This window comes from Podarcis tiliguerta (assembly GCF_965153285.1).
Source record: "Podarcis tiliguerta genome assembly, chromosome: 1".
Taxonomy (NCBI): domain Eukaryota; kingdom Metazoa; phylum Chordata; class Lepidosauria; order Squamata; family Lacertidae; genus Podarcis; species Podarcis tiliguerta.
This window is the reverse complement of record NC_139534.1, coordinates 77,462,286-77,471,838: the sequence shown is the minus strand read 5'-3', so window position 1 is coordinate 77,471,838 and position 9,553 is coordinate 77,462,286. Positions and strand designations below refer to the sequence as shown.

At 41.0% G+C, this 9,553-nt stretch overlaps 1 long non-coding RNA gene across 2 annotated transcripts; it reads left to right on the top strand.

Moving 5' to 3' along the window:
• Positions 1-5,059: 5,059 nt before the first annotated feature.
• On the top strand, positions 5,060-9,313 carry LOC310681632. 2 transcript variants are annotated; one of them, XR_014513415.1, is made up of 4 exons: positions 5,060-5,101; positions 6,140-6,401; positions 7,729-7,850; positions 8,789-9,313. It is a non-coding gene; the product is annotated as an uncharacterized lncRNA (long non-coding RNA). The 2 variants fall into 2 exon arrangements; XR_014513416.1 differs by having other exon boundaries at positions 7,724-7,850.
• The last annotated feature ends 240 nt before the right edge of the window (positions 9,314-9,553 follow it).

Sequence of the window (9,553 nt, the reverse complement as noted above, 5' to 3'; positions counted from 1 at the left end):
AAATTATTGTGACTTTTTTGTATTGGGTCAGATTGTTAGTATTAATGTTTGATATGTTTTTATATGTGTTGGAAACTGCCCACAGTGGCTGGGGCAAACCAGCCAGATGGGTGGGGCACAAATAGTAAAATTATCATCATTATGATCATCATCCATCTCTGAAGACCCATTAGTTATGGTGGAAGTTCAAGGTGTGGTGCATTGCAACCTTAAGCTGTGTAAAGGTTCCATTGAATTGTTTGGAACTTGTACAGGATTGCAGGCTAAATATATACTTGGAAGGAAGAACACACTGCAGAGCTTCCCAGAAATCTCAGCACTAATAGCGTATCCATTTAGTTAAAAATAATTTTGGCATCAGCCATGGTAAACGTATATTCGTTTGATTTGACCAAATGGTAGACTATCATGGCAAGCAAACTATTTATGCTATATCTAACGGTAGATAACATGGAAGTTGCTATGAGTGTTCCACATCTATTAAAATCAATGGGCAGGGATGCCAAAGGTGTGGATGAGAGAGGGATTCCATCCTGTGTTTTAGTATTAGAGCATTCATTGGCCTTGGCCATGTGAATCACTGAACTGGTGAATAGACACATCTCATCTGATACTCTGAAGAAGCAAGTGTACCAACTTATGTGCATCAGAAACGAAACAGATATATCTGTTTTAATTTAAGCTTTTTGACACAGCTTGCCCTGGATAAAAAACACATCTAGTATGTGCAGTATAAAGAACTGAGACTCACCACACTATGGAATATCCATGGATTACATTTCACACAAAAGGAAACTGAGCTGTAAGACTGAGCGACTTGTCCAAATTATTAGCCTGTATTAGAGATGCAATAGAAGCCAGGCTTCTTGATGTCTGTCTCTGTGGTTTAACCACAAGAGTGCTAGCAATAGAAGACAATCAAAGAGACAATAATCTTTCTTCATATCAGTCTGAAGTTTTATAATCAAAGCCAGATTGAGAAATTAACATCCTATCTCTTCCTGCCCTGTGACAGAATAACCCTTGGGAATATTTTACAATACTGTTGACTGTTGGTTCCCAAATGCTGGGCTGAGGACAATTAAGAGATGGTTGGACGTTGACGTGCCAGAAGTTGAAACCAAGTGATTAAGGGTGAAAGTCATTTGGTGGAGATTGGGAGTACATAGGGCCATGCATGAAAAACAGCTTGCCCTCCTTCTCAGATGCTTGTAATGGGGCACTTACTTCCAAAGACTGGAGAAGAAGACCAGCGTATTCCATAGAAGCATTTTCAACTGGGAACAAAAAGCACTCAGATATCTAGTACTTTGTTCATCAGAAACAAAGCAAGATATATTTGTTGATTTGACTCGAAATGTTCCTTTTCGTTATGCAAGAGGAATCAACTGAAGAAATAAACTTTCTGTCAAGAATGACCATCATTTCAATTAACAATCTCTATGCATATATTGTGATCCTATCAGATCTTTGTACAACATGCCACCCGTCAATTGCAAGCACGGTTCAAAGCAAAACTAAAATGATATTTGACTGGACGTGAGAGAAACTCAAGTGCCAGTAGGGCTAGAAAGGTTTATATGCACAGTCCACTTCTGCTAGAACTCAGTGGTGGTGCATTCATGGGTTGCATCCAATGGTGTCTTTGTTCTACTTGAAGATGCTTCCACTTTCCTAAGGGAGGGTGCCAGTTTTCACTGTCTCCACACCTGAACAAGCCACATTACAAGATGCCATGGCACTAGTGAGTGGGGAAGCACTGACGGAAATTGGTGTCTTTCCTTGAACAAGCAGAAGTCACCATTAGACATTGGCCATTCTAACTGGAGCTGATAATATTCGGAGTCCAATAAAATCTGGAGGATTCCCTACCCCTGGTTTCTAGCCTAGTCTAGTCTAGTCTATGTTTTGGATGGGGTAGCACTCTGTCCAATGAGCAGTATGCAATTTAGAGTACTCCTTGATCCACAGTTGTCATTGGATTCCAAGAGGGCATTGATGGCAAGGAGTGCCTATTTCCAGCTACATCTGGTTTGCCAGGTATGGCCTGCGATTGATACCCCTGGACCAGGATAGCCTGCTATTGGTAACCCATGCTCTAGTGACCTTGCATATGTATTATTGCAACATGAGCTGCATGGGGCTGCCCTTTGAGAGCAGACCAAAGCTGTAGCTAGTAGAGAATACATCTGCCAGTTTATTAACTGGGGCAATGAGATGGGATCAAGTAACACCTATCCTAAGAGCTCTGCACTGGCTTCCTGTGTGCTACTGGGCTCCATTCAAGATTATTGATGGTTAAAAAAAACCCCTCTACACATCCCAAATATCTGCAAAAACAACTCATTCAATGCCTAAATACTTGATCCTTAAGATCAACCTACTCATACTCCCTGCCAGGATTCAAGATGAGAACATACCGTAAGTAGAGTGGCTTTCTTCATAGCAGGGTCGTAATTCTGGAGCTGTATCTATCTACCATACTGTTAGTTTTCCAGTAACAATTTCAGACATCTTTCATTGGCCCAGCCCCTGTATATTTGATAAATAAGAGATCAGCAATGTCTGTAATTCTGTTTTAATTGATTTGAGATAGATATAGATATTGATATATTGTAGATATAGAAATGTATATTTTAAAATAATGTCATTTTATTGTACTGTGTATATATGCTTGATGTGCAACACCCTGGGCTCTTTCTGAGAATGGCAATTGGAAAGGAAAGGAAAGGAAAGGAAAGGAAAGGAAAGGAAAGGAAAGGAAAGGAAAGGAAAGGGAAAAGTCCTAACAATAGAAAAATCTTCAGTAATCTACCAATAGCATTTCAGTACAATGTCTAAGGGAGAAAATGCACTGAGTTTGTAAACATAAAACTGGCGCATTCCTAATCATTATCTATATACACCTTCCCAGCAAGGAATGATTGATAGGATGGGAGATTTCAGAACTAATAGATTCCATGTGAATGTAAAACAAAATGGAATGACAGAGAGGCATGAGAATCACATATGAAGAAAAGAGAAATATGGGTAGAGTATAAACTTATTCTAGTGCTGGAGGGGGTCTTTAAAGCTTTATCTCCCCCCCCCCTAAAAAAACCCCAACAACCTCAAAATGCCAAGCAGTAAACTTAGGATCGACTCTAATAAATGCATGGACGTCCTTTACAAGTGTCATGAATCCATTCACCATCAATTTCCGACAGCCAAGATAAGATACATCAACAGTTTTGCCCCAGCTTTTTCACCTGCCATGTGCATTTTGAAGACCACTGGTGCAATATGTTCTTAATCCATTTGCTTGTTTGCCTGTACCAGCCTACAATAAGAAACTCAGACATAAATAATTACCTAGCACAGTGATCAACACAATGATCATGAAAGGAAATAGTGGTTTAGAGTTGCATTTCAGAGACGGATAAGGTTTCCTCTTTTGGTTCATTGGGCAAATCACTGTCGGGAAGCTGCTGGCTTCTGTTTCTTTCCTGAAAAGTGTCAATTGGGTCTTGTCCATTTCAAAAACAGTTCCTGCACAGCATCACAATATCAGGGCTAAGTGCTAGCTTGAGAAAACCAATGACACACATACTACATCTCTGAACAATATCAACAGTCTCTGCTTATCTGCCCTTGTTCTTTCTTCTACCACTGAACAAACCATTAAAGCACTCAAAGCACTTGGAAGGATAATAATGGAAAAGTACATGTGTACAACAGGGTATCTGATGCACTCTGTCAGCTGATGGTCAGAAGCCATTGATTAGAGAAGAGTTAACTCTAAGGAATGAGTTGGTTCCAATCCAATTATCAAATGCACTATGTATTTTATGGGTATGCACTATTTATGTCTGCAGATCATATGTAATCACTGAGATAGTTTTATGCAACCTGTAGTGTATGCCTCTAGCCCTCATGGTTTCATCTGTAAGATTTATTTATTCATATTTGTCTCTTAGCTAAGGGACCACCTCGCCCTAGCAGCTGCAGTTCTCAGGTGAAGCACTGCTGAGAGTACCAGGTGCCCCAGAGATGTGCATAGTGTTTATTAGAAAATGAGCTTTTAGTGTAGCAGCTCCAGTTCTCTGAATTAATTGCCAGCTGAAACTACAGTAGACAAATGCCTAGCATCCTGATGTTTAGGCACCTACTGAAGATGTTTTTGTTTAAGAAGTCTTTCCCTTCTTAACCAGTAATTTATGGATTATTAATTGTACATCTATAGAAATAGTTCTATTGATTTAGTGTGTTCAGAATTTGTTCATTTTGTATTTTATCCCCTTTCTATCTTGTTGTACATCACTTTGATGGACATTTAAGACATCGTAGTCGCTGTTCTGCCTTGTGTTATGCAGATATATACTCTTTTTGCAATGATGCATATTTCACGGATAGGGTGACCTGAATCTTACTGCCAGGTCCAACATTTTAGGATCACACCTTGAAGGTGTGGCACTCTGTTTTTCAGAATCCATGCAGACTAAAGTTTCTGCAGGATTAAAAGAAAAGAGGAAGGACAGGAGTAATAAACAAAGAAAGGAATTTCCTTCATTTGCACCAAGGGGATCAGAAGAAAAGGAGGGAAAAATAAGAGCCTTGTACATGGTATATTCTTGTGCCACCATGAGACTGCTGAGATGGTCAGATTATGGTCCCTTCAATTGTCTGGCTTTGGAAAGACTATTGATTCCAAGCAAGGCTGGCTGGCCCATTGGGCTGTACTGCTGGGTAAGGGAAAGTGGAATTACAGTAATGGTTCTCACTGGCCCCAGTGAGGCATGAAACTGGAACTGGAGCTCAAGAAAACTCATTACCACATGATATCAGAGAGCACAGTTTGTCACTCCAGGAGCAAATGACTTCAGTCCAGAAGAATACTACATAGAAAGTCCACAGTTCAATGGCAGAATATATATTTCGCATGCCAGTTCTTGAGAAAGGTTCTTAAGTGACTGCTCAGTCTGCTGTCCAGGTGTTAACTGTTGATGAGCAGCTTGAAGGCACCTGCTCTCCCTTAGGGTTCTTTATCTCTGAGTTGGATATTCCTTTGAATGGAAGATTCCTTCAAATAGAGGACTTTCCTATGACAGCTCTTCAGATAGAGGTCTGTCCCCTGCAAAATAGGACACATGACCACCCTAGCCCCATTCTTGGACCCATCTTACCAGTTGCCTATTTCCTCTTCCCTGCCTCGCTACTCCCCTCCCAATCCTCTCAGGATTCATACTATAGAGAACAAAAGGGTATTTTATTACAAAGAGGGAGGGGAGAAGAGAGATTAGGGCAAGTTATCAAATGCTTGATTTAACATATACAAAGTCAAAATTCCCACTTCATAATAGACCTGACTGCAGCTCAGGTAGCAAATGGAGATTATCTTTATCCCTTACCTGAGCAGGATGCGGCTGGCAAAATATATCTGGATGCTGTGGGGCACTTCCAAATCTTGGATGGCCAAACAAGTCCACTCCTTTGAAGCTGCTGACCTGTCCAGACTTCTCCTCTGAGCATGGAGGTCAGGTCTTAAAGGGGGTTTCTTGCTAATGGGCTCTTTTCCCTCAGCAGTGCTCCCAACTATTCCCAAGAGACTTTCTCCCAGATGACCCAACAGATGTCAGCCTTCCTTGGTTTACTATTCCCAAAGGATCATTCCCAGAGAGTCACATTGCCCCCTTTCCCCCAGGAACTTGTGAGACTTTAACCCTATTTGCCCTGTATATGCCACTCTATCATCATCATCAATTGATTAATTGGCTTCTATACAATTGCCTTGAGATAGATTCAGTTATGAGGGAAGTTCTGTTACAAGTTCAGTTATGAGGCAAGTTCTGTTCTGCCCAGCTAATGTGTGAGTTAAATAGGATAATCAGGTTTCCTGCTGACATTGAGGGAGTCCTACATGCATACATATTCACATCGCTTCAGATTAACACTGACTGCACATTGACCAGTTTCAGAATCTCCTTCAGTACTAGAATGCATGGTTTTTATACTGGTTATTATGATTATGAGCCAATGTGGTGTGGTGATTAGAGTGTCGGACTAGGATCTGGGAGGCCGGGGTTCAAATCCCCACTCAGCTATGAAACCCACTGGGTAACCTTAGGTTAGTCACTCACCCTCAGCGGAATCTACTTCACAGGGCTGTTATGAGGATAAAATGGGGAGAAGGAGAACTGTGCATTTCACTTTGAAGTCCTTGGAGGAGAGGCGAGATGTAATGATAAATCAACAACGATTGGTTAATACCAGTCCCTCATAGACCATTGCTTAGTGGCAGTGCGCAGGCATTCCCAGAAGTTCTATCCCATGGTGTCTCCAGGCAGGTCTGGAAATGATTCATGTGTGAAACCTTGGAGAGCCACTGCAAGTCAGGACAGTGCGGCAAGACAATATTGAACTAGGTGGGTAAAGAGAGTTTCCTCTGTTCCTATTTCGTATAACTGGGAGGCCTTCATTGTGCTGACACTGACATCTTGTTTCACATGACAGCATAAATCACAAGCTTGTAATGTCAATTAAAACATATACCGCATTCTTTTCACACACACACCCCATAATGTTTAATCTAGGTATGACAGGTTCGTTTCCTTTGAGGTCGGGGGTATCATCCATTCTCCACTTGCCAAGATCTAGCATGTCTGCATGCAACAATTGTGTTTTATGAGTTTAGCATTATAATTACTGAAGTATCTGCGAGGGTGACAATCGGTTTCTTTGTTTACCGATAGGGATGTCTTTTTTAATGATATAACACAGACATTTCAAAAGGATTTTAATAATCTGTTGGGTCTGGTGCTATATAATTTAACAAAACTGCCAATGGCATTATGTCAGCAAACTTACTCATAGTGAATCTATCTTTTTACTCTGACTCAAGCAATAGTTGCGACTCGTATTTTGCAACCCCTGGCTAAAAGAAGCTCAATTACTATTTTTTAATTACAACGTATGAGGGAAACAGTATGTATGTATATACATACAACACAGCCTACGGTACCAAACTGGACACATGGTATAAATTTCCTTAGAGCCCATTTGGTGTATTTTCTTGGTGGATGGAATCTCCTGCAGCACTTCTCAATCCTTCACTGCCTGGTCCATGTAGGAAGAGGCCATGATGAGACTCCTTCTCCATCTGATACAATACTGCCACAACTGTAGTATCAGAATGTAGCCTTGCTTACTTATCAGTAGGGATTAACAGATCTGTCAGTTTCAGTTCTCTCAGTTTCTCATCCCCCCCCCCAATCCTAAATTCCATTTTTCTGCAGCAATTTCTGATGTATATGTTTTAATCTTCATGAAAATTCATGAAGCATTTGGGTGCAATGTTTCCTAATGAACACAGTTTCGCCCACTGTGCACATTTTTTTTTTTTTTGCAAAGCTGTTTCTCCTTATTTTGCAGTTTTATGCTATTTTTCACTAATAATGTGCCTTTGCATGCCTGTATTTTACCCTATTAATGTATTTTTGTAGACATTCCTTGGTTGGAGAACTTGATTACAAAATTCACATAAGTCCGAATTGGAAAGAGTGGTTGTGTTTTGGTTTGTTTAAAGGCAAGTTTGCATTTAAATATTAACTGAATCACATTCCCCCCACCTATCCCTACTTAGCAGCTATGCAGTTTCTAAAAGAGATTATTTATTTATTTATTTATTTATTTATTTATTTATTTATTTATTTATTTTTGTTCTATCCCGCCCTTCCTCCCAATGGAGCCCAGGGCAACAGCAAATCCATGTCACAGTTAGGAAGAAGAGCGTGGTTTCTCCAATCTCGATAACTCTCCAACAAGATGCGTAGACAACAGCAACTCACCAAGTGGGAGTCTCACGAAGGAAAAAGGTACTAGACAGAATTCAACACAACCCTACCTTTCATGATAAAATGTTACAACATGGCTTGGTAATGTGGAGTCCTTGGATCCACTATGAATTAGAATGAATCACAGAATACAAGCATGTGAAGTCACCTTGTACTGGGACCATCTACGTAGCTCAGTATCACCTACTCTGATTGGCAGTGGGGTCTATGAGCTCTGGCAGATATCATTCTCATCCCCGTTACCTGTGGTGCTTGGGGAGATAGAGCCTGTGGCTTTCTTCATGCACATCATATATTCTAGGGACATAAGAAGCTGTCTTCTACTATGCCTGTACTCAGATGGACTCATCATGTTAGTTTTACTGATTTTAATGCTACTGCTTCTGTCTCCATTTCTGTCATTGCTTTTACATTGGTGTACCTTGTTGTGGTATGGATCCGTGGGGATTTTTTTCACTAATATAGTGCCATGTTGTGCTAAATTTTAAAAGGTAGGAAAGAACTGTCAGCACTAAACTCCCACAATTTTTCAAGTTACCATGGGTACAAACAGATTTCTTTTGGAAACATTTGATGCAGAAAAGAGTGCTAAATTTCTGCTGGTTTCCACTAGATATGCATCATGAGAAATATCACATAAAAAGTAAAAATGAACAAGTGTGAAAGCATCATGAGGATGAAATAAAATGATGTCTAAATGCAGCCTGAGTCAGAGTACTAACCTATGTTTTTCAGTGACTCCCCGGGGTTTTAGACAGGGGAAATTTCCAGCTCTACCTAGAGATGCTTAGGTTTGGGCCTAATGAGGCTAATGCCCTGCTTGTGAGCTACTGCTCTTTCTCTGTACATCAAAGGAAAAACCAAAGTGACATCAATCTTAATTATATGGTTGCCACCAAATTCTACCTACTGCAAAATTTGGGTAATTGATTATTGGCATTTAACATTCTTGCTGACAGGTTGCTTCTAGAAACCGTCCAGAATGAACAAAGAAATAGGTCAAAGCACTCAACACTCCTTCAGCCTCATCCTTTGACATATGAACGGAGACTGAAGCTGCAAGCAATCTGTGTCCATCAAATAGGAAAGTGGCTTTTGGTTGTGGAAAGGTACCTATTAAGCTCCTCATACCTACCTGTTTCCCTTGCAACGTCTTATCCACCCTTATGCAGAGGGAACATTGGGACCCAAGTTCCAACTGTAATAAAGTAGACGAGGTGGGCAGGGAGAATGCCAGGGCCTCCAAAATAGTGTGTGATACCATCAGCCCCACATCTTCAAAAAAGGAGACCTGTGGTGGGGGAAACTTGGGTGCGACAATAGAACAACAAAGGAACAAGAACAAGGCTATATCTGACAGTGAGGAAGAACAAGCGGAGGAACCAAAAGGAATACCGTAGATGAATATAGAATTTAAGATACGCCTCTAAGCACCAAAGGAGGCGGAGGTGGAGTCCAATAAAGTAGTTTTCCACTGGAGAGCACTTAAGAGTCTCTCAGACCTGTCTCTGGCTGCGCAGTCTGGGCGTGGAATGCAGCTGTAGGCGTCAGTCTCAGTCATTCTTTGGCTACAGAACTGCTGCTGGAGGAACACTGTGTGAGGGCAGAAGGCGGTGGCTACTCTCTGTCTCTTCTGCTTGCTTCTCCGGGTAGCTCTTCTTACCCCCCCCCCCATGTAGCTTCCTCGGTCTTTCTTTCCTTCTTCAACTCTTCCCTTCCAAATG